This window comes from Lepus europaeus, chromosome 17, assembly GCF_033115175.1.
Source record: "Lepus europaeus isolate LE1 chromosome 17, mLepTim1.pri, whole genome shotgun sequence".
In the NCBI taxonomy this organism is placed as follows: Eukaryota; Metazoa; Chordata; class Mammalia; order Lagomorpha; family Leporidae; genus Lepus; species Lepus europaeus.
Genome location: NC_084843.1, coordinates 6,134,410 through 6,157,239, shown reverse-complemented (window position 1 = coordinate 6,157,239; position 22,830 = coordinate 6,134,410). Strand labels below are relative to the sequence as shown.

Genomic DNA, 22,830 nt, shown 5'->3' with positions numbered 1-22,830 from the left:
GTTACCTGGGAAAAATGTTGATCTTTGTGAAAATGTTAGCTATTTAAATACTTTAAAACAAACCATCACAATTAATTTGCTCTGCATATAGTTTTATTTTTTTCCCTAAGATTTATTTACTTTATGTGAAAGGCAGAGTTATAGAGAGAGAAGGAGAGACAGGATGCAATGGCTGGGGCTGGGTCAGGCTGAAGCCAGGAGCCAGGAGCTTCATCCAGATCTCCCACATGGGTACAGAGGCCCAGGGACTCGGGCCATCTTCCATTGCTCTCCCAGGCACGTTAGCAGAGAGCTGATTGGAAATGGGGCAGCCAGGACTTGAACCGGCGCCCATAGGGGATGCCAGCGTTGCAGGCACAACTTCACTCGCTATGCCACAACACTGGCACTTATATAGTTTTCTTAAGCTGGTGGTTTGACCACGCAGGATTATAGAGAGAACATTTGTGTTCTTTTGTGGTTTTAGTCTTCTCATTAACAAAAGCGCCAATAGAAGTTGTGCACTAATCCAGGATGTGTGTGTGTGTGTGTTCAGTGGTTCTGAGCATGGCCCAAGCCCGAGTTTCATTTCCAAGGACAGAGATTTGGTCTGCAGCCAAGCAGGGGGCACAGCCAGGAGGAGGTGTCTGGGGTCTCTCACTTGTAGTTTCACAGAGACCAAGGCTGGCAAAGCACAGGTAGCTGGCAGCAGGCCTCGGTGAGAGAAGTAGTGAACTCCTCCAGTTTTACTCCTCATTACTTGGCTATTTCAAACAGACATAGCTTGTGGGTAAAAATAATTCGGGACAATTAACCTGATTTCCTCTGACTCAACAGAGAAGTACGGCTCACGGCAGCGCAGGGCCCAGCCACGGCCACAGCCCAGAACGCTCTGGCGAGGGCAGGGCTGTGTGTGTGTGCATTCGACGCGGGCTTCCTGGGAGAAGAGCTGGATCAGAGCCCGCCCTGCGTCTCCACCTCCTGGCAGCCCTCGCGGTGCAGGGCCCGCAGGTGAAAGGGGCATTGGCAGGCGAGGACGGGCTGGCGGCCGCGGAGCCGGCGTGGCGAGTGGCTGTCGTGACTTCCAGAGGACGGGAGGCGAAGGTGCCGGCCACTGACTGCTGCTTACAGGCTTTGAGCAATCGTCTCAGGAAAGGAGGACTTCATTTGCTTTGGCCGATACCTTAGTCGGCTGAGGGCGGAGATGCCCCGGGAGAACCAGGTGGGGACCCACGTGAGATTCAGGAGGCAACACGGTGATGCGATCTGCAGAGAAAAAATAAAACAAAATGAAAAATGGACCATCTCACGCTCATCGGCCTTGGGAGAGGCAGACAGGGCGATGGGGGAGGGGGCGGGGCGCCAGGTCGTGGTGGCCACATGTGGGCCCCTGTGCCTGTCTCCATTAGGGCAGGGTGGAGGCGGAGCAGTGGGAAGGCTGCAGTCACAGACAGGTCCAGGCCCGCAACTCTGCTCTGAGCTGCCGCGCAGATGCTAACGTGATTCCGACAGGCGTCCTCCTTGCATCCGGGACCTGGGGCGCAGGGTCCAGGGTGCTGAGCTGGCGCGGCCTCCCATCATGGGCAGGTGGACAGGGCAGGTGATGGCCCGGGGCTCCCTGCTGGCATTGTAGACCTTGAGTCCTGGCGACAGAATGCCTCCCACCACCGCCGAAGCTGCCCCTTCGCGGCTACATCCTTGTTGCCTAGCATCGGGGTCAGCGCAGAGCCCCTCAAGGCCACTTTTTTTTTTAAAAATTTCTCCCCCTGTTGAGGCTGGCTGGATTCATTCCCGCCCGGAGCACAGAGAGGTGACAGGTGTCTGTCCTGGGCTGCTGCACACCTGGCCCTGGCACCGTGGGGAGCCCCGCCTCCCCCTGCAGCCCCACCCACCCTCGGGGATGGCACCTGTCAGGTGAGTGCTGCGGGGCCTGGGTCTGGCGCTCTCTCCCCGATGGGTCTATGTTATGACCATGGGCAGATCTTTCCTGCTTGTGTGTGTCCTGAGCTACAGAATCGACAAATGATGGTGGCCCTTTTTCTCCTCATGGTGATGCCACACTGGGTGTCCTCTTTCCCCCGAATGTGATCAATCTGTGAGACCAATATGATCATCACAATGAGAACCCACTGTGTTCTCAAGAAGGGCATGGCTCTACACTCTCCTGCCCCTCGAAAGACCACTGTCTGGGAAGGTGGGCCCATGACTCTCCCGCCACCCTCCACTCCCCAAAGGCCATGCTCAGAACCCTGAGTGCCTGCAGCTCACTCCCCAATGCCTGCAACAAGTGGGACTAGGCTCAGGCCAGAGCCAGGAGCGGGGATCTCACTCCAGGTCTCGCAGATGGGCGACAGGAGCCCAATCCCTCGGGCCAGCACTGCTACCTCGCAGGTTCTGGCCAGGAAGCTGCAGCCAGGAGCCAGAGCTGGGGTTCCAAGCCAGGTTCTCCGACACGGGATGTGGGCTTCTTATCCGGATCTCGGATAATTATTTCTGTATTTTCCCTTGCCCAATGCTAGACACTTTATAACATTTTCATGTAATGAAGTCATTAACTTTTCTTCTTAATAAATATAAACCATTTAAATAAATATAAGCCATTTAATTAGTTGCTACTTCAAGCAAAGTAATATTTTACAAACAGAAATCGTAAGACCTCCTTGTCCTCACAGTGGGTTTTCAAAGCTGTTATAAATATATAATCATCCAATTATTATACAGAGGGCTCCCTCCCTCTTCTTAGGCTAAGCATATGTGTATGTCCATAGATGGGTTTGAAAGACACGTTTCTGCCTTTATCTCTTTTGGCTGAACAGATTTCCTTGACTGATCTCAACATTTATTCTGCTCACAAGACTGTCTCGTGGTGAGACGTTGGGTTAGAAGCTCCTTTCAATTGATAAAAAGTCTGGCTAGATTTCTCGGGTGTTAAATGCACATTTCTAGTCCAGTAGTTGCACGTTAAACACTTCGAAGGGGTCCAAGTTTGGTTTCCCAACAAGTGCCATAAGCTGTACTTTAGGGACAAGTGAAGGTGACTTTAACAACTGCTTGCATTGCAGGAGTACAGAGACCGAGAAACAGCAGCGAAGTCTCTGGGTGTGTCCCTGGTTTTCCCTCTCCCTCCTGTCCCTCTTCACGTCCTTGGGGGCTGCCTGGGCCCCTGCACAGTGCGGGGAAGCAGAGTCTCTGGGGGGCGTGGCCTCTGCCCTCTAGGAGCCAGATGCCACAGAGAGGTCCGGTTAGGAAAGCTTCCCGAGAAGACCCTGGAGGCGAGCTTGGAGGGAGCGATCTGGTCATTGAGAGCTAAAGGGGAGGAGGCTTTGTCAGCTTCTGACCGTGGATTCTGTGTGGGCTCGTTACTCCACACATGTACATTGTCCCTTTGCTGAAGTGTCCTCAGATCAGAAGCACGGTTTGTCCCCTGTCCCCTGCTACCCCACTGACGGGTACGGCCGCTTGGCAAGTTGTAGGATGGCGTGTCCAGCTTCAAGGCTAGATGGGAAGTGTGCATTTGTGTCTGGGTGAGCCAGACATAAGGTACAGATCCTCTGGGTCCCCCGGGATGGAATTGGCTGGAGCAGAATTCTGGCAACAGAGGAGAAGATCCGGGGTGGGGAGCAGGGGGTGGAGAGAAGGGGGTTCTCAATCCAGGTGACTCCGTAGGGATTCCAGTGAGGTGGCCTGAGAGTTCCACACCTGACCAGGGGCTGGCGGGCAGCTGGTGCGTGGATGAGCCACTTCCAGACCCCCAGAGTCCTGAAGGGGAAGTAGGAGCATCCTCGGAGCTCTCTGTCTAAATGCAGTCACTGGATAATGGACTACTCCTCTAGTCAGAGCGTAGGCTGGGATTTTTTTTTTTTTTCCCACAAAAACACCAAGGTAATTGGAAACATCCAGACGTGCAGCAACCAGGGACAGGTTTACATTGGTGCAGGGAGGCAGTACCCAGTCACCGGAAATGAGGGTTGTGAAGGTGATAAGGGACATGGAAAATGCCTTATGTGTCTCTGTGTTGAAAAATGAACAAGAGGTCTGCACACTGAGATGACGGCTTTGTAAAACTAAGTGCATGCTGATAAGAACTAGAAGAGAATCTATAAAACAATTAGAATAACTTCATGGTTATGGGGGCAATATTAGGTAGCTGGAAAAAAGTCTCCGACAACTCAGTGACTTAACACACTACACGTGAGTTTCTGTGCGTAGTAAGTCCAGTACTGGTACGCAGGGATCCAGGCTCCTCTGCAGCCTTAGAGTCCCCTCCACTCAGGGGGTGGATTAAGAGCCATGCCCTAATCATCTTTGGCTGGAGGCTTGTCAGACTTTTCTTTCCCTCACATTTGATTGGCCTGAATGAGTCACATGGTCCCATCAGATGCAAGGGGTCCTGGGAAATGTAGTTTTGTCCAGGCTGCTGCTTCCCAGTAACAAGTTTATCTGTGGAACGGAATACTTCAGTATCTTAAATACTGTGGAATTTAGTCATCTGTATGGCACCCAGTGATTTTTAAAATTTCTTTTAGGCTTTCCTTGGTTTTGTTAGATGTGCTTTTAAAGAAACAAATAAAAACAACCCCGTGCATTCTTTTACTTCAGATGAGTGAAACCGGCAACTGAGATGACTGGGGGCAGAACCGCCGGCGGGATGAGCAGACGGACATCAGGGCGCACCAGCTCGGGCACGGCCGACCAGCACTGCCGCTGCGTCCAGACCTCAGCGGAACCTCACCTGCTGTGGACTGAATCGTGTCCCCTCCTGCTCTTACGTTGAAGTCCTAACCCCAATGTGACCGTATTTGGTGACAGAGACTTTAAAGACAGAGGTCCCGGGGGTGCAGAGGAGGAAGGGACACCAGAGCTGTGTGTGCACAGAGCAGCGGCCGGGGAAGACACAGGGAGCTGCAATCCAAGGCGGGAGACCTCACGGAGGCCACACCTGCCCACCCGTGTTGTGAGAACGTGGACTTCTGTTGCTTAAGGCCCCAGTGTTTTGTGTTGGCAGCCTTAGAAAATGAGCGCACTACGCCTCCCTTCCTCAGCTTTTATTTTTTATTTTTGACAGGCAGAATGGACAGTGAGAGAGAGAGAGACAGAGAGAAAGGTCTTCCTTTCCCATTGGTTCACCTCCTAACGGCCGCTGCGGCCAGCGCACTGTGGCCGGCGCACTGCACTGATCTGAAGCCAGCAGCCAGGTGCTCCTCCTGGTCTCCCATGGGGTGCAGGGCCCAAGCACTTGGGCCATCCTCCACTGCACTCCCTGGCCACAGCAGAGAGCTGGACTGGAAGAGGGGCAACTGGGACAGAATCCGGCGCCCCAACAGGGACTAGAACCCAGTGTGCTGGCGCTGCAGGCAGAGGATTAGCCTAGTGAGCTGCGGCGCCGGCCTATTTTTTATTTTTTAAAAGATACATTTTGATTTATTTGAGAGAGATAGAACTAGAGAGAGAGAGAGAGAGAGAGAGAGAGGTCTTCCATCCACTGGTTCACTCCTCAAATGTCAGCAATGGCCAGAGCTGAGCTGATCCAAAGCCAGGAGCCAGGAACTTCTTCCAGGTTTCCCACGAGGATGCTGGGACCCAAGGACTTGGGGCATCCTCCACTCCTTTCCTAGGCCATAGCAGAGAGCTGGGTCAGAAGTAGAGCAGCCAGGACTCGAACCAGTGCCCATATGGGATGCTGGTGCCGCAGGCCAGAGCTTTAACCCATTGCGCCACAGTGCCAGCCCCCCTTCATCAGTTTTATCAAGACCCTTTGCTCCTTAAAGCTCAGATGAGGGACCACGGGGAAGCCACACCGTGTGTCTCTCCTCCAGGCTGTCTGTGCCCCAGTCTGACTCTGCCCCCACTGCTCGTGGAACTGCCTGTGACCCGGGAGGTGGAGCCCCCAGCAGAGGGGCCGTGCCTGTGCTCGGTCAGTAAGTAAATGGTAGGTCAGTAAATGTCCTGTGTCCTGTGCTCCATCAGTAAATGGTCAGCAGCCGCAGCAGGAACACGTGTGTCCCGCGACCTCCGCAGAGGCGGTGGCTTGTCACTACGACCGGACAGCTGGCCGCGGCGGTCTCTGAGCCACGGGGCAGTGTCAGAGCCTGCATTCAAGCATTTTAGTGCAATTCTAGAGAAAAAGGGTTCTCTCCTTACTGCACTGCCTCCCCAGGCCTGGCTCAGAGACTTGCAGGCTCTGGATTTTTTTTTTTTTAACTTAATGTGAAGGTTAGAATCAAGAGCATGATTGAACTGCACCTTCCCTCCAACCAGCTCCCCCAAAACTCCTCACCCCCCTTTGTGTTTCCAGTTCCTGTCTCAGTGAATGAAGACTGGATCCCCAAAGCCCTGCGCAGACTCCAAGCTCCGTTTCCCTGGTCTCCCCTGACCTCTGCCCCTGTTCCTGGGAAGGGCAGACAGTTCATTCTGAATGCATGGGGGAGCCCAGAGCGGGGGCAGGCACGGGGGAAGGCTTCCCCCCCCACCCAGGAAGGGGGCGGGGAGCACAGCATATGGAAAGCAGGGCTGCTGTAGCCTGGGGTACCGAAGTGGGGCCCTGGTACCAGAGGAAAAGACACAGGGCCCCTGAGACAGGAGGCCCGGCAGCCTCGAAGTCCTCTCGCTGGGAGAGTCACCGCTTGCTTGTTGGCCCTTCTGACGCCGGCCACAGAAGCGCGTTGGACCGGTTCCTCTGTGAGCCCCAGCTGCTGGGCGACGCGGCTGATCTGCTGCAGCGTGGGTTCCAGGCACGGCGGGAACACACACTCCACGTCGCCCGTCACTCGGTTCTCCAGACTCGTCTGCTTTCTCCTCCCGGCCTGCACCAGCGTCTCTTCCCGGCAAACCTCCCAAAGTTCTTGTTGCCATCAGCTTCTTCCATCCACTTCTGCCCCAGAGGCTGCAGCTTACACAGGTTCCTGAAATGGAGCTGCAGGGCCTCCAACCAGCAGAGGGTCCTCTGGCTGATCACCTTTCCAAAGAGAGCCCCCAGGCTGAGCCCCACGTCGCCTGGGTGGATCCCAGCGTGTACCTCTTCGGCTTCCGGAGCTTGGCAAGCGACTGAGTCCTGTCTGTTGCGCTTTGACATCATGGGACTCCTCAGGGTTTTGCTCCAGCTTGGCGGCACCAGGTGGGGGCAGTGCAGGGTTCAGGGGAGGCCCCCTGGGAGATGCTCCCCACGCTGGCCCCTGCCTTGCCCTCGGGCTGAAAGGTCCCTATCACCTGCACCTGCGCACGGGAATCCCCCACACCTCCACGCCCGGCCCAACGCCCAGCCCCATAGCAGGCCCGCAGCGAGGGCTGTGGACCCTCAGCCAGGCTCCAGGGTCAACCCAGCCTGGCTTGGGCCTCCTGGCCCATCGCCACCAATGCCCGGTGAAGTCTCAAGCCAGGTGTCCCGCCGTGGAGAAAGAGGGCGTCTCGAGCCGGGAGTCCGGTGAAATGGGAACTTTTTGGGGGGATAGTGTTTGATGTTGTATCTGGTGGTGTCTCGGCTTTTTTGACAGAAAACTTGCTGGGATCATAAATGCCCCGGGACTTCCCCTTCCTGCAGGCAGTGGCTCTCCTCCCTGCCCCATCACCCAGGCTGCTTCAAATTCTGTCTTTCTCCCAAGGTTCTCCTCAAGTCCCTCTGCCCCTTGAGACGTGGGTCGAGGTGATGCCAGGAGCGAAGGTGGGGTAAAACGTTCAAACGTGGTCTCCTCCATGGGAGCCCGGGAACGTCGGGAAAATGGTCAGAATCAAGTTCGCCTGAACTCTGATTTACCAGAGCCGTGCAGCGTTAATTCCAGAAAAACGGCTGCACCTTAGGGTGCAAAGTGGGCCTTGGTGTGACTTAGTTTACCCTGCTGACCACGGCCCCTCCTCAGCCCTGCAGCAGCGACCTTGACAGTCATGGTCTGCACTCCTGGGGGAGCAGAGTTGGGTTCCCAGAGAACCGCCCTTATCTGATTTGGCTGGCGGCTTCCTGGCAGACCCCAGCACAAGGCGGCCTTTATTTGATTTCACTGAGAGCGCTCCCATTGTGAGCAGCCTTTTCCTTGGGGACCTTGTCTAAAATAATCAGACAATTGTTTCTCATTGCAGCTTCCCAGGACGGTAGATAAAAATCGGGGCAAAGAGCACACAAGTCAGAAAAGTTAAAAGGAGAAGCTAGGAAGTGAAACGTCCACGGGGCTTCTGAAGGCTGTGACATACTCTTAGCCATCCAGGAGGTCATTCACGTGTCCGTGGTCGGGGCTCCGCCCAGGAAAGACCCGGGAAGGCCCCAGCCGCCAGGCTTCTTCCTTCTTTTTTCTCTTTGTCCTCAGACGGAGAATTCTTTTCTCAGCCGACTCAGTCCTGTAGCTGAGCCTCTGTGATTAACCCGAGGCACCGCACAGCGGGGACTGAAGGCTAAGATGGGTTTGTACACTGAGCACTGAGGCAGTGCCCCAGGGGGAGCCCCTCAGCAAAGCCGGGGCGGGGGCGGGGGTGGGGGGGACGTACTGCTTTCCCGTGCTTAAGAAAATCTCTCCTCAGTCCTTCGCTGCAAGCTGAGCAGAGACTTCGACAGCAACACCCGGCAAAGAATAAGACCTTGCAGGATCAATTCACAGATGTCAATGGCAAACCAGTAACCACAGAAAATAGCAAGGCCAACCAGTCCTGGGCAGGGCGCAGAATCTGATTTCCATCGACAACACATTACATCATTTCACTGTCTAGCTTTCAGCAACAGCAACAGCAACAAAAAAGATTGTAAGTAAATAAGAAAGTATGGTAGCTATATGGGGTGGGGGGATATTCAATAAAGACTGTCCCTAAGGAAGCCCAGGCGTTATCCTTGACAGACAACGACTTTAAATCATTTATTCAAAATGTGTCAAGAACTAAAGGCAACCATCCATGAAGAATGAAAGTATGGCAATGATGGCTCACCAAATGGAGATCAAAAAGGGACACAAATTACGAGAAAGAACCAAATTGGAATTTTGAAGTTGAAAAGTACAATGACTAAAGTGAAAATTTTACTAAGGAGGGTCAGCTACAGCTTTGAGCAGGCTGAGGAAAGAATTTTCTAGTCTAAGACAAAAGTTAAGCATCAAGGAAGCGTGTAAGCAGTGTTGAGATCTGGGAATCCGTGAAGTCCCAACATACGCATACTGGGGATACCAGAAGGGAAAGAGAGAGAGGAAGGGGCAGAGACATAGTTAAGAAAATAATGGCTAAAAATTTCCTAAATTTGATGAAAAAAATATTATCTACACATCTAAGGAACTCAACAAACTTCAGGTATATAAACTCAAACATATTCACACCTCCTCATATAATGAAGTCATTGAAAGTAAAGGGCACAGAAGAAAATATTAGAAGAGGCCAGCACTGTGATATAACTGGTAAAGCTGCCACCTGCAGTGCCGGCACCCCACATAGGCCTCAATTTGAATCCCAGATGCTCCACTTCCAATCCAGCTCCTTGCTAATGCTCCTGGGGAAGCAGCAGAAGATGGCCCAAGTCCTTGGGTCCCTGCCACCTGCCGTGGGAGACCCAGATGAAGCTCCTGGCTCCTGGCTTCAGTCTGGCCCAGCCCAGGCTATTGTGGCCATTTGGGGAGTAAACCAATGGATGGAAGATATTCTCTCTCTCTTTAATTCTGTCTTTCAAGTAAATTTTAAAGATTTATTTATTTATTTGAAAGTCAGAGTTACAAAGAGAGAGGAGGGGCAGAGAGAGGAGAGAGAGAGAGAGAGAGAGAGAGAGAGAGAGAGAATCTTCCATCCAATGGTTCACTACCCAGTTGGCCACAACAGCTGGAGCTGCACCGATCTGAAGCCAGGAGCCAGGAGCTTCTTCCGGGTCTCCCACATGGGTGCAGGGGCCCAAGGACTTGGACCATCTTCTACTGCTTTCCCAGGCCATAGCAGAGAGCTGGATCAGAAGTGGAGCAGCTGGGTCTTGAACTGGTGCCCATATGGGATGCTGGCGCTTCAGGCCAGGGCGTTAACCCACTGCACCACAGCGCCGGCCCCTCAAATAAATTTTTAAAAATCTTTTGAAAAGAAGCAACTCATCACATACAAAGGATCCTGAACAAGATTTTTTTTTAAAGATTTATTTCTTTATTTGAAAGGCAGAATTACACACAGAGAGGGACACACACACACACACACAGATAGAGGTAGAGATACAGTTAGAGACAGAACGATCACCCTTCCATCCGCTGATTTACTCCCCAGATGGCTGCAATGGCTGAGGCTGGTCCAGGTGAAAGCCAGGAGCCTGGAACTCTACCCAGGTCTCACACATGGCTGTCAGGGGCCCAAACACTTGGGCCATTTCCTGTTGCTTTCCCAGGCGCATTAGCAGGGAGCCAGATTGGAAGCAGAGCAGCTGGAACAAACTGGTGCCTGCTATGGGACGCCGGCATTACAGGCAGTGGCTTAACCTGCTGTGCCACGATACTGGTCCCCTTGACAAGATTAACAGCCGAGTTATCAGAAATCGCGGATGGGACAGGCATTTGACTTGGCGATTAGGCCCCACTTGGGAGGATCGCATTCCACGTGAGAGTGCCTGGGACTGAGTGCCGGCGCTGCTCCTCATTCCAGATTCTTGCTGTTGAACTCCTGGGAGGCAGCAGCTTAGGGCTCGAGTGACTGGGTTACTGCCAGGCATAGAGGTGGGTGGAGTTCCTGGCTCCCAGCTTTGGCCTGGCCCATCCCCAGCTGCTGTGGGCATTTGAGGAGTGAACCAGCAGACAGGAGCTCTCTATCTGTCTCTGTCTTCATCTCTGTCTCTCAGATACAAAACTAAGCAAATAAAAAATTTAAAAAAATGAACCAAGATCAGGAGATAATGGGTAACATATTCCAAATTCCAAAAGAAAAGACTGTCAAGAAAGAATTACATGGAATGAAATTGTCTTTCAAAGATAAATAAGTGAAAATATCCTCAGATAAATAATAAAAATTAATGATGTTGTTAGAAGACATGTCTCAGAAGAAATACTACAAGAGACATTTTAGATACAAAGACACAGATTGGTTAAAAGTGAAGGAATGGTGGGGCTGGCACTGTGATGTAGCGAGTAAAGCCGCTGCCTGCAGTGCTGGCATCCCATATGGGCGCCGGTTCGAGTCCTGGCTGCTCCACTTCCCATCCAGCTCTCTGCTATGGCCTGGGAAAGCAGTAGAAGATGGCCCAAGTGTTTGGGCCCCTGCATCTGTGTGGGAGACCTGGAAGAAGGTCCTGGCTCCTGGCTCCTGGTTCTGCCCTGGTCATTGTGGCTCTCTGGGGAGTGAACCAGTGGATGGAAGATCTCTCTCTCTCTCTCTTCCTCTGCCTCTCCCTCTCCATAGCTCTTTCAAATAAATAAATAAATAAATCTTAAAAAAAGTGAAGTTATGGAAAAAGATGCACCATGCAAACAGCATTAAAAGGGCATAGGGCATAGAGTGGCTATAGTAATATCAGAAAAAAAATTGTCAACAGAGACAGAGAAAGGCATTTATGGTTCTTGAATCAAGAAACTTTAAGGGCCGGCGCCGCGGCTCACTAGGCTAATCCTCCGCCTTGCGGCGCCGGCACACCGGGTTCTAGTCCCGGTCGGGGCACCGATCCTGTCCCGGTTGCCCCTCTTCCAGGCCAGCTCTCTGCTGTGGCCAGGGAGTGCAGTGGAGGATGGCCCAAGTGCTTGGGCCCTGCACCCCATGGGAGACCAGGAGAAGCACCTGGCTCCTGTCATCGGATCAGCGCGGTGCGCCGGCCGCAGCGCACCAACCGCGGCGGCCATTGGAGGGTGAACCAACGGCAAAAGGAAGACCTGTCTCTCTGTCTCTCTCTCTCTCACCGTCCACTCTGCCTGTCAAAAAAAAAAAAAAAAAAAAAAAAAAAAAAAAAAAAAAAAAAGAAAGAAAGAAACTTTAAGGTTAAAATGAAGGACATTAGGTAGCAACTTAAATCCATATGGAGAAATAAAGAACACCAGTAAAGGTAAGTACACAAGAGGCAGTAATGGAGGGACAGAAGTAGAAAAGAAAACAGAAGACATAAAATAAGTAGAAAAAGGCAGACTTGTCGTATTCTATCAATGATGCTATAAAATGGAAGTGGAGAAAGCACTCTAAGGGGCAGATAAAGCAGAATGGATAAAAATGATTCAGCTATCTCTGTCTATAGGAGTCACGTTTTATAGCCAAAGACATGAGCAGGTTAAAATGACTAACTCAAAAAATTCCCATGAAGATCCCAGGAACAAATGGCTTCACTGCCAAATTCTACCAAACCTCAAGGGAGAATGAGCACCAGTCTCTCACTGTGTCTTCCACACAGACGGGAGGCCCCTTCCCACTCACTCTGGAGGCCATTGTTACCAAGATCCCAACACAGAACTCCGCAGACCAACATCTCCAACGAATACAGAAACAAACACACACTTCTCAACAAAATACCTGTAAACCAAATCTGGCATCAAATGAAATGGATTAAATACCATGGCCACACGGGGAAGACTGCAAGAAAAATCATGTAATACGATGTGTGGAATAAAGGACAAAACCCACCTTGCGTCTCAGCAGACTCAGGGATGACCAGCACCCAAGCTCTCTGTTACTGACGGCTCTGTCGCCTTGGGCATCTCTGAGTGTTAGATTTCTTGGTGGTAAAGGATGGAGTCAGTTACCATCCCCAGCATAATCAATGTCTACTAACATGAGAGATTCTTTTTTTTAAAGGTTTATTTTATTTACTTGAGAGGCAGAGTGACAGAGATAGAGAGAAAGAGATCTTCCATATGCTGGTTCACTCCCAGGCTGGGGCAGGCCAAAGCCAGGAGCCTGGAACTCCATGTGTCTCCCATGTGGGCGGTGGTGGTCCAAGCACTTGGGCCGTCTCCTGCTGCTTTCCCAGGCACATGAGCAGGGCTTGGATCGGGAGCTGAGCAGCTGGGACCTGCACTGCTGCTCCTATCTGGGATTCTGGTGACACCAGTGACTGCTTGACTTGCTGGGCCCAAAACCAGCCTTACCATCAGAGATTCGGATACAGTAGGCCAGGAGCGGGCTCAGGTATAACATCAGAGATTCGGATACACTAGGCCAAGAGTGGGCTCAGGTATGTGTATATGCATATAACCAACAAGTTCCAATGGCAAAGAGAATACACATGGCAATCTTAAAATATTAAAAAAGGATATATGGTAAAAATTCTCTTCCCAGTGGCGAAGAGTTCCAGAAGTTTCCTGTGGACTACGTGTCTTTTTCCCTCACCCACTGCATGTGTGCCCACGGGATGCCACTGGGAGCCACATGCACCTGGCTGGGTTGAGTTTCTTTCTCTCTCTCTCTCTTTTTTTTTTCATTTTAAAGATTTATTTATTTATTTGTAAGACAGAGTTACATAGGGGCTGGCGCCATGGCTCACTTGGCTAATCCTCCGCCTGAGGTGCCGGCATCCCATATGTACACCGGGTTTTAGTCCCAGTTGCTCCTCTTCCAGTCCAGCTCTCTGCTGTGGCCTGGGAGTGCAGTGGAGGATGATCCAAGTACTTGGGCCCTGTACCCGCGTGGGAGGCCAGGAGGAAGCACCTGGCTCCTGGCTTTGGATCAGCGTAGTTCCGGCCGTAGTGGCCATTTGGGGAGTGAACCAACAGAAGGAAGACCTTTCTCTCTGTCTCTCTCTCTCTCACTGTCTAACTCTATCTGTCAAATAAAAAAAAAAAGAAGAAGAAGAAAGAAAAAAAAACAGAGTTATATATATATACATAGAGAGAGAAAGAGAGAGAGAGAGAGGTCTTCAATCCTCTGGTTCACTCCTCAGATGGCCACAATGGCTAGAGCTGCTCCGATCTGAAGCCAGGAGCCAAGTCTCCCACGTGGGTGCAGGGGCCCAAGGACTTGGGCCATCTTCTACTGCTTTCCCAGGCCATAGCAGAGAGCTGGATGGGAACTGGAGCAGCCGGGACTTGAACTGGTGCCCATATGGGATGCTGGCACTGCAGGCAGCGGTTTTATGCGCTATGCCACAGCGCCAGCCTCTATCCATCTTTTTGTGAGTTGTACACTTTGTCTTCTGATCTCACTGTCAACCGCCTGTCTCCCACCTCTCTTCTGATAACCCCAGAATCCTGTGCACTGTAGTTGCGCAGTTTTGCTTTCAGTGTATTTTTTGTTGAGGGGCGGGCGCTGTGGTGCAGGGGGTTCAGTTATTGCTTGGGGTGCACACATCCTGTATCAGAGCTCTTGGTTGGAGTCCCAGCTACTCCACTTCTGATCCAGCTTTTTGCTAATAGGCTTGGGAGGCGGCGAATGATGGCTCAAGTACTTGAGTCCCTGCCCCCCCATGTACAAGACCTGGATGGGGTTCCAGGCTCCGGGCTTCAGCCTGGCCCAGTCCCAAGCTGTTACAGCCATTTGGGGGAGTAAGCCAAAGATGAAAGTTCTCTCTCTCTCTCTCTGCCTTTCAAATAAATAAATCTTAAAAAGAAAAAACAAGAGGTGAACGTTGAGAAAACAGCAGTTAATTTTAATGTTCAAAAATATGGTGAGATTGATAAGCTAAACGGAACAGTGAATTTTGATTTTCCTTTAGTTTCTCAAGCCATTTGGAAATGTTATCCTCTATCAGCAATGAGCTAGACCCGCTAGTTCTGCTACTCATCTATGGGGTAGCACTTCATGTACAGGAGAATGGTCCTGAGGGGCCCTGCCCATGCGCACTGTACCGTGTGAGACCCGGCCGGGCAGAGGCGCCAAAGCCAGGGTGTAGGCAGAACGTGCAGCCACGCACACAGTAGGCGTGTCATAAACAGCGGTTGGACAACTGTTGGCTTCGCTGAGGAGTGGCAAAATACAGGCTCATTTTTATTGATGAGAGGACAAAGAAAACACAGGCCCTATTTAAGGCATGAAAGATGTTAGTGTCAGGATGAAAAATGTGTTCTTACCTGTACCAAATGTGCAAGGCAGATTTCTGGAGGCAGAAACAAAAGGTTGTTTTGAAGGCAATCAATTTTGTTTAATTTTAACATGGCCACATTCGTGCCAAGTGATCGGTGTTTTCTCCTTAGCTTAGCAACTGTGATGTGGCTGAAATATTTGCCAGAGGCTGATTTTAGAAGTCGGCTGTGGTGCCAACCTCGCTCAATGGTCTAGATATAATTTTTAAACCACCCCACTTCGTGGTTGTTTAAATGGGCCACCATAGCTTTTCAGCAAAAAAGAAACGGTGTTTTCTCGATAGGAAGATAAGCACAGTACTGAAGATAATGTTGACTCTTCAGGAAAAACGCCTGTGAGCCACTGGAAAGGTAGGCACATTGGCTATGAGAGAGCATTCTCCCCCTAGAGGAATCCAGGAGGACACATCCGGTGCTGCCCCCCACCAGGACCAGCAGGGAGACGCTTTGTGGGGTTGCAGTGGAAACCACAGGGTTGTACTGTTCACCCTGAAATCCGTTTTGATTTGGACGTTGCCTTTTCGTATCAATTAGAGGCTCTTTGTTAAAACGATTACATAATTTGCACAGAACCATGTTATGGCCGACCGTAGGAGGTTAAGCCTCTTAAATGTGACTGCTGTCCTCGCACACTCAGGCCCAGAGCACAATTTCTCAAGGGGGCCTTCGGCATACTATGCTTTTAAAGAGTCCCAGACAGAGACGCGGATGCCCGGGAGACAGCGGCGGCCCCGGCTCAGGGTGGGGGGGTCAACAGCAGATGCATCTGAGCAGAGAGCAAAGGCGTCCTCGGCTTAGGAGCGCGTCTCCGCGCTCGGCTCCTGTCTTGTGATAAGGTTACACTGAATGGGGCTGGCATCCTTCAAGGTTACTGTTCCAGAAAATATTTGCAAATAATTTGACGTGCTGTCAGCTAGCCGGCTGCGGTGGATTCTTATAATTCAACATACTAATGTGGTTTTTCATGCCTTAAGCTACAAATAAGTCGGATATGCAAAAGTTTCTGTAATGTTTATTTAATAACAATATTTAAAAAATAAATCTTGATTATTCCATTGCGCTCCAGTGAAAATCTTCCACTCTGATGGCTGCCTGTGACCTCAGGCGGTTCCGATGTCACTAAAGAAGCACACTTGTTTTCCTTTCCAGGCTTTTGGAAGGAGTGGGCTGATGCCTCTGCCCGCACGTTTCCCCTCCAAGTCTCTGCTTGTCAGATGACGGAGCTCAATTCAAGTTCACTAATCCTGGTGGGATGGCGCGGCCATGGTGCAGGGCTCCGCCTGGATGATGAAGACGAAGGCCTGGACTGGGGGATTTGCAGGCCAGCTGGAGCCGCGTGCTGGGAAAGACCCATCACGGCACAGCACCGGTGCCCCGCGGCTTTCAGAGAACCAAAGGGAGGTATGGATCAGTTCGCAGGAGAATGGTCCTGAGTGGCCCTGCAGCTGCGCACTGTACCGTGTGAGACCCAGCTGGGCAGAGGCGCCGAAGCCAGGGTGCAGGCAGAACGTGCAGACGTGGTTGATGCCACTCACCGCGGCGAGGACGTTACGGTGGCCATTTCTCTGCAGGCGATCCTCGGGAATGAGGGCATTCAGGTGCATCCGTGCCTCCAGGAACTTCTTGAGGCTGGGGTCAGACAAGGACACTGGGGCTGGGGTCAGCAGGTAACAGGGCCCCAGGGGGCTGAAGGGCATCTGGCTGAAAGCAGCTACAGGCCATGTCCTGCAGTGGCTGCTGATGCTGGTCCTCAAGGAGCCCGTGTGTGTGTGAAAGGACACAAAAGGGATGATCTAGCTGAACTGACACACGCAGCCCCCGTACCCCGCTCCCACAGAGGGTAGAGCGCGGTGTGCTGCACTGGGGAGACCCCTGTGGCTTCTCACTGTCTCTGTGCTGTCCCCAGAGCCACGGCGTGTCCTGCCCTCATGGAAGGTGTGCAGGGATGACCAGTCCACGGGGACACCAGGAGACTCACCAGACGGCTTCGCAGGTTGCTCTATTTTTGTTTAAATTTGTTGATGTAATGCACACACCGCAATTTGCCCGTTTGGATTCTATTCTGTGGCTTTTAGTATTTTCACACAGTCGTGTGTTTATCACCACAATGCTGAGCAGTTTTCCTTACTCTGCAAAGGAACCCCACACTCCTTCCGTGTCTCCCCGCCCCCACCGCCCGAGTTCCTCCAGCACTTCCTGCCTCTCGGATTTGCTTGTTCCGGACACTCTACATCCGTGGGGTCACGTAGGTGCGTGTTTTGTGGCGGTTCCTCCACTCCACACAGTACCTTCATCTGGACCAGCAGTCCCCTGTTAGTAGGCGCTGTGTCTTCCTTGCACACGCTACGTCCACCATACCTACTGAGTGCCTGAACCGCGGTAGGTAGTGAGCATGGACTGAAATGGCTCTGGGGCAGCTGGGGGCAGCAAGCCCTGAACTTGCCCCTGGAAGTCTGAGGTTCCTTTCTCCCCGCAGCCACACGCTGCCATGTGACCCTGTGCTCTCTCTCATTTTATTCTCATTTGCACCCAAGGAAAATGGTCTCATTGGGGACTTAAATGACTCAGGGTTTGTAAATGAGTTTAGTAAATCTTGATGTGGTGTCTGAGTTTAGGGAGGTATTGTGACCGGAGCAGCTAAGGAACACAAATGCTTCTAATCTCCAGGCAGAGAGCAAGTAGCAACCGTCCATGGAGTGCACTTTCCTTAAGACTTTTTTCCCCTTTATCATCTCCAAATAAAATACACAGGTAAAGGAAAGGTTAAATCAGCCTTGAAAATATTTTGTTGCTTTTTTGAGCCTACATAATTTTAGGGGAAAATGTCCTCATTATGGCAATATCCTACTAAGTAGAAATATATCCACACTGTAATTTCTTTTTATATTTTAAATAAGTAGACTGGCTTTTTTTTCTCAAGCGAAGTCATAATTGTATTTATTTTAAATTTATATCCTGTCTGCTTCAAAAAGGAATTTGAGGCAGCTAGGAAAATCATAAGCTATAAAATGGGCAAGCTCCATTTTATACTAATAAAATAAAAGTTAAGATCTCATCAGTGAAACAACTTCTCTTTGTGCTGTACTGTGTGCAAATATTTGGATTACTAAAGTGAATTTATGAAGCAATTACTTTTAATGCTATAAGAGGAAATTAAGTACTCATTGATTCTTGATTTATAAGCTAGAGCTAAAGATCATGAAAAAGCAAATAGAACTTAATTAAATGTCCCTTGGCTTTGCTACCATTGAGGTCTTCACTCATAAAGTTAGTAACACAAACCATTCCTAGAACGTAAATGTATATTGGTTCTTCCAGTTGGGCAGGCAAATAATTTACTGGTTAAATATATTCAGCAAAGTTAACCCAAGTGAGAGATTTTCCCAGTGTCCTCTGGGGCTTGAGAGATAAAAGCTGTTGTTGTAGTTGTGGGAGAACTGTTGTCCTGGGAATGATAGGCACTCCCTGTAAAAAGGAGTAAACAAAAGGGAGTCTCATTTTTTTTCTATTACAAAATATATTTTGAAATGCTCACAAAATAGACTATAGATCTGTGGAAGAAATAGAGCTTTATAGTCTATTCATTGGCTAGCCACTTGTGGTTATTCATTGCTGACAGTGAACGCATTAACCTGGGATAATTTAATTGAATCTTCTGGTGATGTTGCTATTTTTCTACTCTGAAGTGTAAATGATTTTTTAAAAATTGGGTTCTAAAATGTTACACTTCAAGTGATGTATACAGCAAATCAAGGAGCCCGTGCAAGTCCTACTTTGTGCAGCGTGAGCTATTGATTAGGAAAGAAAGGCTAAAGAAAGGAGAAATAACAGAAAGTGAACACAGCAGCCTCAGAGTGCCCACTGGAAGCAAGACCCCCTGCAGCAGGGGTGCTCGCTGGGAGCAGCACCACGCACAGCCTGCCCTCCCGCAGGTGGGCTTTCCATTCGCCGCTGAGCCAGTGTCAGATGGGTTGTAAGTGAGTGAGAGCCTTCATGTTGCAGTTCTGAGACGTTCTCTTCCCCACCGTTGGGGTAGACGAGTCTCCTCTGCAGTGGTGCAGCGGGCTGGTTCAGGAGGGAACGTCGAGGGCGGTGAGGCAGATCTGACATTTCCAACCGCAGGCAGGAAGGGTTGGGACAGGGACGTACTGACTTCAGGATGAAACCAGCGCCATCGGAGTCTGACTTTACGCCTTTTGAGGAAGTGCTGATGGACTCCCGTCACACTCGCTCTTGGGTTGACCTTGTGATCGGGAAGATGTTTTTGCCCAGAGGTGGGTCAAGGGCGGAGGCATTCTGCAGAGAGAGAGATGACTCTTCTGTGTGCAGTGAGTCCCGGACTTTGGCCTCAGTGGAAGTCTGTTCTGACCATGGTCACTGCCTGAACCAGATTTGCATACTAAACATGGCCGTGTACCAGGAATATAAGAAAACCAAGGTGACGGGAAGCATCTGTGTTTCAGGGCTGCCATAACAAACTACTGCGGACCCGGGGTTTTGAACGACAGAAATTTGTTCTCTCGCAATTCTGGAAGCTGGAAGCTGAGATCAAGGTGTTGGGGGGGCGGGGTTCCTCCGAGGCCTCTCTCCCCTCCTGGCGTCTTCTTGCTGTGTCCCTTTGTGCCTCTTCTTGCGAGGGCTCCGGTCCTGTTGGAGTAGGGCCCACCCTGATGACCTCATCTCAGCTGAACTCCCTCTTTAAAGACTCACTCTCCAAACCCACACATGGGGTGCTGACACAGACTGGTTTTCCCCTTGAGAATTAACCAAACAGGGTTTACTTTGATTTTCACAGGAATTAAAGCTCAGGATCTACCCAGGGATGGAGTTTAAAATGAGAACCCCTGCTGGTACTCTACTCCATGGCAGCAGTTATTTCTAAACTGGAACCATCTAGCAATATCTTTGATGCTCATGACTGGAGAGGTACTACTGGCATCTAGTGGGTAGAGACCAAGGTGGTTAAACACCTACGAGATCCGGGACAACCTTCCACAACAAGTGATTCTCTGGTCCAAAGTGTCCATAATGAGGAGGCTGAGAAATCTTGCTTTACAAGGTTACACAATCAGTGTAAGAGTGCTTTATAAACAAAACCACCTTTCTCTCGTTCACCCCACCCCCAAAAGGCAAGCAATATTATATTCTTGGACCATGGTGCTGGAGGTGGTGTGCCTGCACAAGAACTCATAAACACAAACTGCCCCTGCAGATTTGCTGCTCAAATCCCTTCTTACTAAGGCTAGGTATCTCGTGCTCATTTGAAGTGGCTCCAGGTTGGTGGTGGTTGTTGTAGGTGCTTGGCAGACACAGAGCACCTCTATTCTCTCTGGGAGAAACCCCCTTAAATCTAGACCTCAAATAACCCATTTATGTAAAGTTCTGAGAAATCTACACACATAATAAAAGAGCCAGGAAGGCACATCATCAAGAGTGAAAGCCAAGAGAAAGAGAGGGAAGAAGCAGACCCTCAGACACTCTAGCTGTTAAAGTTATTAGAGAATGAAAAATAATAATAGTTAATAAGCTCAAAGAAATTAAATGAGTGAAGAAAATATGAGTAAAGAATAAGAAATTATAATGACTGAGCAGACTTGCCAGCTAAACAAATAGAATTTAAAAATGAAAGACAGAAGGCTTAACACTGAAACGCGATGGAAAGCAATTAGACACAGCTGATGCAAGTTAGTGACCTGGAAGATGGGTCCGTAAATGTTCCCACAGTAGAGAACAGAGAGAATCAGACTCGGAAAAGAAGAAGGAGTGATGAAGCGATGTGAGCCTGGACTGCGAAGGTCCAACATCCGTCTAATCAGAGTCTTGTTCAGAGCAGTGAGGGAACAACACAGAGAGGATCTGTGATGAGACAATGGCCGGTCATCCCCAAAACTCATGAAAGAGCCAATCCAGAGTCAGTGACTCTCAGGCAAGATGGAAAGCGAAAGACGATGTCACATATGGACCATCCCCATGAAACCGAGGAACACTGGGAACAAAGACAATCTTTATGAACACCCAGAGGGAAGTCAATTAGTATCTTGTCTTCGGACAATGACGATTAGACTGACCACTGACTTCTCAGTAGGAACAAGTGGAGTCCAAAGAGGGTGGAATGCCAGGTTATCACTACAGCAGGGAAGAGTAGCTCCCAGCCTAGAACAGTGTACCAGGTTAATATCTTCCAAGGGAACTCAGAGACTTCACTAGCATAGACCTGAACTAAAGGAAATTCTGACAGATGGACTTCGGGCAGAAGTGTGACCATATGGAAGACTGGAGCTGCAGGCAGGAGCAAGAATGAAGACAGTGTTTGCAGCCAAAATGCATGGACTGTAGGGAACAATGCTACCAATTCCCCTCCATTAAATAAGACAAATAACAAACCACAACATAGCTCCAGTGATTTTTTGAAATTCACGATTTTTTCTTGATGTAGATTTCCATGGCCTTTAGGAAGACCTCTTGTGTGTATGAATTTCAAAACTTTCTGCACCGAGGTAAACATCATCTGATCCCATTTTCTGTGACGTTTGTGAAGTCTGCCCATGAGTAAATGCTTTCTCCCTGTCTCCTGAGCACTTTGCAGGTAGCTGGATGCCCGTTAGTCCTGGTGTCTCCAGGAGCACCTGACATAGCTCGCAGGACACGGAAGGCAGTTGGCACAGGCTATTGTGCCTGGCTGTGCTGGTGTGAAAAAGACTTTAACTATAGCGTACATGTCCCATAATTTCTTTATCCAGTCTACTGTTGATGGGCATTTGGGTTGGTTCCAGGTCTTAGCTATTGTTAAAAACACCAATTCTATTTATTTATTTATTTATTTGACAGATAGAGTTAGACAGTGGGAGAGAGAGACAGAGAGAAAGTTCTTCCTTCCGTTGGTTCACCCCCAAAATGGCCACCACAGCCAGAGCTACACTGATCCGAAGGCAGGAGCCAGGTGCTTCCTCCTGGTCTCCCATGTGGGTGCAGGGCCCAAGCACTTGGGCCATCCTCCACTGCCTTCCCAGGCCACAGCAGAGAGCTGGACTAGAAGAGTAACCGGGACTAGAACCTGGTGCCCATATGGGATGCAGGCACTGCAGGCGGAGGTTTAACCAAGTGAGCCACAGCGCCGGCTAGGTTTTTTTTTGTTTGTTTGTTTGTTTGTTTGTTTTGACAAGCAGAGTGGATAGTGAGAGAGAGAGAGACAGAGAGAAAGGTCTTCCTTTGCCGTTGGTTCACCCTCCAATGGCTGTCGTGGCCAGCGCGCTGCAGCCGGCGCACCGTGCTGATCCAAAGGCAGGAGTCAGGTGCTTCTCCTGGTCTCCCATGGGGTGCAGGGCCCAAGCACAATAGCTAAGACCTGGAACCAACCCAGATGCCCATCAACAGTAGACTGGATAAAGAAATTATGGGACGTATACTCTATAGAATACTATGCAGCAGTCAAAAACAATGAAACCTGTTCATTTGCAACAAGATGGAGGAATCTGGAAAACATTATGCTGAGTGAATTAAGCCAGTCCCAAAGGGACAAATATCATATGTTCTCCCTGATCTGTGACAACTAACTGAGCACCAAAGGGGAAACCTGTTGAAGTGAAATGGACACTATGAGAAACAGTGACTTGATCAGCTCTTGTCCTGACTGTTGATGTACAAGTAATACTTTATCCATTTTAGTATTTTTTTTTTGTTCTAGTACTATTGGTTGAACTCTGTAATTAACACACAATTATTCTTCGGTGTTTAAATTTTAACTGAAAAGTGATCCCTGTTAGGAATCTGGAGAACATTGTGCTAAGTGAAATAAGCCAGTCCCAAAGGGACAAATATCATATGTTCTCCCTGATCTGTGACAACTAACTGAGCACCAAAAAGGAAACCTGTTAAAGTGAAATGAACACTATGAGAAACGGTGACTTGATCAGCCATTGCCCTGACTGTT

General features: G+C 50.0%; 1 pseudogene; it reads right to left on the bottom strand.

The window, feature by feature from the left end:
* Positions 1-6,385: 6,385 nt before the first annotated feature.
* The window catches only part of LOC133776320 (POU domain, class 5, transcription factor 1-like), a 138,096-nt pseudogene continuing 121,651 nt past the window's right edge, over positions 6,386-22,830 (bottom strand).